Genomic DNA, 8,778 nt, shown 5'->3' on the forward strand with positions numbered 1-8,778 from the left:
GGAGAGTCCCATCCGGACACGGGACGGAGTCTTCAATCTTGTATCTTCATAGTCCAACAGTCCGGCCAAAGTATATAGTCCGGCAGTCCGAGGACCCCCTAATCCAGGACTCCCTCACGCGGCCCGCCAGAGCAGCGCCACACGGCGACATCGGTCCAACGGAGGAGGCAACTTTGGACCGTCGGGTTTCAGACATATTCATGTGGGACCCCAGTGTCAGTCCGACGTGGCGGACGGGCCCGGGCGCGCCCATATTCACCCCATATTTGGGCTGAATATGAGGGGTGTCGGTTAGTCCAGACATTTGAGGCCGGTTTAAGGCGTCCATTCGGGTCGAAATTTCGCGAACCGGTCACTAACCGGGTTGCCCGTCCGGACGTTTGTGGCGGGTTTGAAGCGTCCGGATGCTTTAGCCACAATTTATACATGTTATCCCTTTTTCCGAAATGCACAGACCATCAAAAAATTATCATGCAACCATGACGGCTGGTCAATTCGTCATCATGACATTTAGCTACTCCATTGTCAATACACCCTATGGAGCCGCAACAAAAATCTAGAGAGACGAAGGGTGTATCCGCTGAAAGGCCACGCCAATCGTCCTCACCCGTCAATCCGTCATGGCAAAGCATAATCATGTCCATAGGTCTTGGGCTCGTGGGAGGGAGCGCCGTTAATCAAACCAATCAAGGGATTCGGCTGGATCGGGCGGCAGGGGCGTGGGCCACAACAGGGTATCCCGCGCTAACCGTTGCTGTGTTGCATGCTGTGGCATCATCCGAGGTGTCGATGGATTGTGTATCGATCGTTGCCAATAAATAACAACGTAGCGGGCGGTGAAATGCTACTGGTTAGCATGAGGTATATGTGTTTCTCAGAAAAAGCAGGAGTATGCTGTATCTTGTTTTGTGGTTTGTCCTCCTTTTTTTCGTGACTGCTAAAATACAGTACTCTTCTGTGGACAGCGACGTGAAATACACCTACTAGGCTAGTCTAGTCTCCTGCTTAAGATAGTGCGTCTAGGTTAGCAGTAGTGCGTGGTTGATACATGACTTTATTAAATAATTAGTATACGTACTAGTAGCATATAAAATAACTCACGGAAATATAGAAGGCAGGAGAATTCCTTTAAAAAATGAGGAGTACTAGTAGGTGTACATCTCACTTGCAGGGTGTACCGCGTGCGTGCGCACATGTAGGATGTAGGTGTCCGTGTAGGCTGTTACACCAATATGGCCAGCTAGCTGGCTGGTGCGCTCTATGCTAAAAAAGAAAAAAAGCTAGCTGGTGCGCTCAGCATGTTCCCTCTCCAGCTTCAAACAGCACACTACTAATTAACTGGGCCCGTCATGTATTTTTATCTGTGGGTACTAACCTGCGTACGTCCATCTACCGATTCCGCCGATCATAGACGTGACGTGGAATCCCACAAGAAAAATGAGAATACGTGACGTGGTAGTATTGTGGTTTAGTACACGTTAATTTTTGTTTGGAGGGCGTAATATATACGTCATCTACATACCTAGTGCTGGCATTTCCTTCCCGTATATATTCGAGCCAGCAGTATGCTATGCAGTCTCGTACTTCATCGACAGCTCCCCACCAGTACGTGACGGAGGAGTGTCGCGTCACAGTCACGTATGATTAATGCACTTCAAGTCGTCGTAAATAAACAATAAAACCGGGAAAAAATCGGTTGGACGGCAGAGGCATACGCTGCATGTGCAATGTTCAGTTACAGTGTACTAGCACCGTAGATAGGGTTAGTATAGTACAGGTACTGATAGTCGCAAAGCACGCCGTAGGAGTGTGTAGCAGGGAGCAGCAGTACGTGACCGAAGAGAGAGAGACGGGTCTGATGCTGGCCTGGTGGGTGCACAACATGGTCTGGCGAACGGGCATGGCATCGAGAGGCGGGTCCCGCTCCTATCCCCGGCCGGTCGTCCTTCTGCTGGGACTTGGATGCGATGCGGATGCATGGAGGCAGAACAGGTGTAGTTGCGCTTCCCGACGGCTGTTCAGCTCGAACCGGCACGCCTCAAGGAAGGGGAGCATCGCTTCTCAGTCGTCGCCCAGCCAGCTGCATCTACTCCGTCACGACGCACGCAGGCGGGGCTCCATGGCAGGTCAACTGGCGCGCAGCTTGCATCCGTCGCGGAGATACTCCGACGTGCCGCCGCCTCTCGGTGGCGAGGCGTGCCGAGTCGATCGCGGTGCGCGTGTCTTTCAGAGTAGCTGCTGGTCGGGGTAAGACGATGTACGCCACTGCTCGTTCCACATGCTTGGGTTTCTCCCCCCGTAAAGCTGGCATTCCTAATGCCTCCAAATCCTATCGTAGCCGTGTGCTCGTTTGACTGTCTTTATTTGGCTTGTAAGACTCTATGTGTGGATTCTGCCTGGTGGCTTTATTAAGTTAAAGCCGGACGCTACTAGCGTCTATGTTCCAAAAAAAAAGATGGCACAAGCTCTTAAGATGGACATGCATAAGTATAAAATGGTGTCGACCAAAAATAGTGTGAGCCCTCTAGTCTAGTGTAGTGGGCACAAAATGGGTAGGTGCTCCTTGGCTAGCTTATATCACCTTCTCTTTGTGAGGCCGATCTATAAGACTTTAATATTTTATCTACCTTGGATTCTCTTCATTTGTTGTTGTACCGTCTATGACTTTACTTGTGGCAATAACTAACTAAACCCGTGCGGCGACACGCCGCGCTTGTTGATTAATCACGACTGTATATGTCAACTACGGTCTAAGCAGTAGATTAATGAATAATCATCTATTGAATTAAAGAGATCCAAAACAATACATAAAAAGGCCGAAGATGACAAATAACTAAATTTATTATGGCCATGCAAATGCATGGATACAAACAGAACGGTTAACATTGACATATCTCTAAGGAAAACTATTTATTGAAACCATATACAGCTCACTCTACGCAGTAAACAGTATACAGTGCTATTATTTTACAAAACAACAACTAAACTTTTTTTGTAAGTTCTTTATTATCTGACTTACAAACATTAATAAGAGTTGTTTCATTTACATGAAACAACAAAGGGTCTCGAGGAAACAATAACATATGTAGCTTGGCTTGTGCATGATGAGCAGCAATACACTCCAGCTGCATGAAGTCATGTAGTCTCTTTGGTAGCACTAAAGCTAACACATTGCACTTGTGGAAAGGAGACCGTAGGCAGGTCATGGCGTTTGTGCTGAGCTTGTGCAAGATGTGCTCAAGGTACGTATGTGGGTTTGTTGCCAACGGGTAGCTGAATACCCCATTACCATTCTCACAGAACCTGGATGATCACACCTCCTAATCGTACACCTACACGAAACACACGGGGAATAAGAATTAGGAATCAAGAGAAAGATGTCCAAGCAAGCAACCATGCATGCAACAGGTGGCCATTTCATGTAAAATCCATGCACACATAGTCACTTCGCCTGCCAATCCCATGCACACAGCTACATCACCCCGATGATAGCCCCCCTCTAAAAAAAAGCTGCATCGGACCCCCTAAAAAAGGAAAACGGCATCGTCCCGACAACCACGCCCCACCGCTGCATGCGGCTACTCATTCCGGACCAAACAATCGCATGTATGGTGTAAACAATCACGGGTGAACATTTTTGAGAATTTTAAATATTGTATGGGAAAATATTTTATTCAAGATATTTTTTCCTAAAAAATCTTTATGTTTTTTATTATAGTTTATAGACAACTATGCTTCTATTTGGAGAGACAAGGTTTGAAAAGGGGTTGTGCACGATAAGAGTAAAATTATTTTCTGGAGAGAACGCCGTACTCCCAAGTGATCATGCAAGCAAATAACAATACGTACGACAAGGTTATGACAGTACCTCAGACCTCTATGTAAAGCTAGATGGAACCATCTGTAAAAATCATCACAGTCGACGGGCATTCAACATTGAATATAAATGAGTCCCAAGCCTGAGAGATTGAAGTTCGATATCAAAAATTATTATATACCTGGAAAAAGAAAAATGAATAAACCAACAAATTACACAGAGCTTAGAAGATAACCGCTACACTTCCACAATTCATGCAGCATCAGCACGCTGAAGATCTTTTTTTAAAGCTAGCACACTGAATACCTGGCGTAAGAAGAAGTGATCAACAAAGCCAAGCAGCCAGACCTCTCCGTTCGCCAAAATTGTGAGGAAACCAGAAACTGAAACTACCTGCAGTGAAAAGAGCCGTGCTGCTGGCGACAACTGCAAAGGTGTAACGCAGGGCACAAGGTGCAGCGACATGCACCGGCGAAACAGCAGTCCCGACTGGCCGGAGCAGTCCGCCCCCGCACGTGCTGAGCACCACCGATCACAAATACAGAGTTGCCGGCCCGACAGCGCATGAAGCCCGTCCGCTGTAGTGGTCACCGCCACCGCCTCGGGGAATCACCGAAGAGATCAGGACACTGCTCCATCGGCGATCTGGCCGCTGGCGAGGAGCATCTCCTAGGCGTGCTGTGGGCCGCCACCGCAGCAGTAGGAGGCCCTGCACTACAGTACAGCTACATCTACAGGCCGTCTCTCGCCAGGAGCTACCGGACGCGTGCGCCGGCATACACGGATCAGGGCCGCACGCCACTACGTACAGCTCGTCCGAGTGCTCCAGCTATTGTGGGTTGCCGTTCAACCACAGCCGCCTCCGCCCCATCCGCACCACCGTGCAGGTGTTCACGGAGGGCCGCCCGTGCCCGTGCCTTAGAAGAAGGCCAAGAAGCTAGCGGAAGCCTCCATCCGTGCCAAGCTCAGGGACTTCCGTAAGCTGGCCTCCCCGGCGGGCGGCTCGCGGGATTCCTCAACATCATCTTCGCCGGCAAGCGCACGGTACGTGTGCTCATCAGCGTCGTGGTATTCGTGGTACTGCCTGAGCAAGACCAGTTGACGCGCGGGCAGGAGCACCGTACCGTGCGGTTCATGGACAGCGACCGCGAGGCGCCGGCGGCGGTGCCTGGGGCGAATCTCGGGACGGTACCGGCGCAGGAGGCGTCCTCCGGCTGGCGATGGCAAGACGATCTCCAGCAGAGCTTCGAGGTTAGTGGAGCCATGGCACCGAGCCGCTCAAGGTGTGTATATACTTGCCGTGGCCGGCGTACACTGCGTTGTCCGCTGGGAAGGAGGAGAGCCTCTTCTTATATAGGCTTATAGGGCGGTGGCGTTGTGCTCAGATTTTGCCCGGGCTTTCTAGAGAAGACCGGGCATGGGGAGAGAATCGAGACACCAGAACCAATGCACCGAAGAGGTACCGCCCTATCAGAAGAACACAACGACCGAACCAACAGTGGCACACAGGCAACGAGAGCGACAGGAACCAATACAGAACCTGATGACGAATAGGAAACAAGAAAGCGACTTCGGCCAACAGCACCAGAGACCAACAGCGACCTATCACAACAGCGAAGAAGGGCCAGAGACAGCGACCAATCACAAATGCGAAGAACGGCACCAGAGAAAATACTAAACGAACCAAACCAAGCTGCACGCACGTTCAAAAAATTTCAAACGAAAACCTGAATCCACAACTCATTTGTACACAACCAGGTACCAAAATAATACACGTGCCCCATAGGAATTTACCCAACAGTCTATTTCATCCAAGTGGATGAATCTTGGAGCGAAAAAGCTCCCAGAAATAGAGGCTTGGGTATTTAGATTTCATCGATATAAAGTTCAGGATTTGTTGATGACTCAGCCAATACTTTTCTTACGTAAGTAGTGCGTAAAATGTTCAATCTTCTTTACGCTTATAACTTGGATTGTTAAGGATTCTCAAGATATGTGCTTATGCAAGCATCAATCTCGAATGCTTCACACACTTTTTCATGTGTGTTATCAGCGCACCAGATGAAGGATCTAGTGGTACATTATTTTCATGTATTGAGACCAATAATTTAAACAAGAAATGCAAAAGAGGCAAGATATATGCGATAGTGGTATAAAGGAATATTATTAAACTAATTTTAATGCACAGTCACACCTATGTGCATGCTCTAACGTTTGTGTCATCCCCTGCCCTGGCTGGTTTTGGTTAGGCGGAGGTTAATCAACCATGCTACCCGCGGCTGTAAATAGTTGTGTAAACTCAACAAGGACAAGTTGCTCATCGTATGTTCGTCACCACAGGTTAGTCGTATGACCATCGTTGAGTGTCAGGCCTGCTTGGATGGCCGATTTTGCTTTCCACGCGTACTAATATACGGTTCTTAGTAGCCACCAGCAAAATCCCACCGGATAAAATACGGAGCCTTGCAGACGATTATTTCTTTATGAGTGTAAACGAAAAAATGAACGTTTTGGAAGTGCGTTTTTCCAGCTGGAGGGGAAATCCATTTGGAGCCATATTTTCGACGATGAAGCTTATCCTCCATCGTCTCACTGGCCGACCTTAACCCCTGGTATTTTTGGGTCATATCCAGTATTCAGAGTTTGCCTCGATTTGGTACCGCTCGTGCAGCCCGCACCGAAACAGTGCTTTACCCCTAGATGTCCAGTCAACTGCTGTGCCTCAACGCATTTCGGCGAGAACCAGCTAGCTCTGGGTTCAAGTGGCAGCTGCTTTTGGCCAAAAAAGGCCATCCAAGCGGGTCCTTAGTGTATGACAAAGTTCCGATGTACTTACTGAGTGGAATAACCACATTTTTATTCTGAAGTAACGTGATCATGACATAAAACATATGCATGGAAGAATGCGATTTGTGATGATAAGTGATAAAAAAACATAGGGCTTAAGAACAGAGGTAGTTTCATAGCCACATAACCTTCGCATACATTCTTTGATGATCGTTTTTTGGATGTAGAAGTCAATAATGTTGTGGCCCTAAAAAAGAATTTTGGGAAAAGAGAGGCATCATCCGAAAAGTGCATGCAGAGGCCGAGCACCATTGAGCTCTTTATATTTTTCAGCAAAAATACTTTTTCCACACCTCAAAAAATCTGAAAAAAATGTATACATGTAGTATACATGTACTAAATTTCATGAACTTATATATTCATATATAATGTATACAAAAAAGACAAATACACATATTAAAATGAACTTTTTCTTTGTTGTATTTGGTCCAGATATTTGTTTTTTTCATGTAGCATGCAAATAATCAAATTAGTTGATGAAATTTTATACATATTTGAATAATATACACATGTATATGTAGGAAAAAAATTGAATAATATACACATGTATATACACATATATATATATATATATATATTAAAAGAGCTCCATAGAGCTTGGTCTTTGCAACGCCGTTCTCGGCGTCCATTGTTTCTCACCTCTTGCCCGGCCTGCGGCATCTGCCCGGCGCGACGCGACTAGGTAAGGGGCGCGCGACTTGCATGCGTCCCATGGATACCCGGCCCGATGCGATGCGTCCCATGGAGGCGAGGCTGCATGGGACGCATCGCCACTGCTGGGATGCCGGGCGAGGACCCTATTTTTGCCTCGCTTCGGAAGAGCGTGCCACCCCCCGCCTCCCGCGTATATTTGCCAACAGCTCCCCGCTTCCCATACCCGAGCTAGCTGGCAGGTTTGATCGCGCAGGGTCCACAGGGTGGCACGCTCTTCCAAAGCGAGTAGGATCGAAGCCTGAAAGACAGACTCCGAGAAGAAGCGTCACCATCCGCCCGAGCGCCGCACCTGCGAGGACTAAAATATCCTAACCTAAACTACTAGCCGGAGCGGAGGCATTGGGATTTGACTTCCTGCCACCTGCCGCCGGAGCGGCAGGCAGAGGGGAGGAATCCATGGGTTTGCCGGTGAAGTCCGGAGCGACAAGTTTGCCCTAACCGCCTAGGATTAGAGGATTAAACGAGAGAAAGTCATGTAGCCCATCACAATAGAATCCTTGTGATTTTTCCCTAACCAGTGTTCTAGTTTTGAACACTGTAATGGAGAAGTGAATAAGGTCGCTCATGAACTTGCTAGTTTGGCTAGATTTTTCTTGTGGTGGGACCCAATCCAGGAAGTGGCTTGGATGGGACACCCGGCTTTAGATGTTAGGCTTTAGTGCGATGTCTGTTTGGTATTAGGCCCGGACATACAGCACACCTTCATCAAGGGGATAAGAGTAGCAACAGCGTTGCCAAGATGGTGGCTTCAGGCTTATTGATGTATCACCTTGTATGGTCTTTGTGAATAATTAATACTCCCTCCGTTTCTTTATATAAGGTGTATTTGTTTTTTGATAAAATTTGACAATGTAAGGTGCATTTCTTCTAATTCCTCGTAATTCCGTCGTTAGCCCTTCAAATAAAGTAAAGTATCTCTCCATGATTGCATGCACCTGTTTTTGTAAAGAGAAAAAGAAAAATATCTCTCTTCTGATTGTGTGCATCTCTTACTTTCCTGGCATAAATGATTTAGTTGCCGCTAATAAATGATTTAAACAAGGTTAATTTCTGTTGGGAATCGTAGCATAATTTTAAAATTTTCCTACGCTCACCAAGATGCATCTATGGAGTCTACTAGCAACGAGGGAAGGGAGTGCATCTACATACCGTTGTAGATCGCGAGCGGAAGCGTTCCAATGAACGTGGATGACGGAGTCGTACTCGCCGTGATCCAAATCACCGATGACCGAGTGCCGAACGTACGGCACCTCCGCGTTCAACACACGTACGGTGCAGCGACGTCTCCTCCTTTCTTGATCCAGCAAGGGGGGAGGAGAGGTTGATGGAGATCCAACAGCACGATGGCGTGGTGGTGGATGTAGCGGCTCTCCGGCAGGGCTTCGCCGAGCTTCTGCGCG

At 47.8% G+C, this 8,778-nt stretch overlaps 2 long non-coding RNA genes across 2 annotated transcripts in view; one reads left to right on the plus strand and one right to left on the minus strand.

The window, feature by feature from the left end:
- Nucleotides 1–2,825: 2,825 nt before the first annotated feature.
- Nucleotides 2,826–6,868, minus strand: LOC123141227 (uncharacterized). Its single transcript, XR_006470209.1, has 2 exons — nt 3,869–6,868; nt 2,826–3,332 (listed from the first exon to the last, which is right to left on the minus strand). It is a non-coding gene; the product is annotated as an uncharacterized lncRNA (long non-coding RNA).
- Nucleotides 4,943–8,778, plus strand: part of LOC123141228 (uncharacterized) — a 27,115-nt gene continuing 23,279 nt past the window's right edge. Inside the window, exon 1 of the long non-coding RNA XR_006470210.1 lies at nt 4,943–5,068. This is a non-coding gene — a long non-coding RNA (uncharacterized lncRNA). The remainder of the gene's footprint in view (nt 5,069–8,778) is intronic.

This window comes from Triticum aestivum, chromosome 6D (assembly GCF_018294505.1).
Source record: "Triticum aestivum cultivar Chinese Spring chromosome 6D, IWGSC CS RefSeq v2.1, whole genome shotgun sequence".
NCBI lineage: Eukaryota > Viridiplantae > Streptophyta > Magnoliopsida > Poales > Poaceae > Triticum > Triticum aestivum.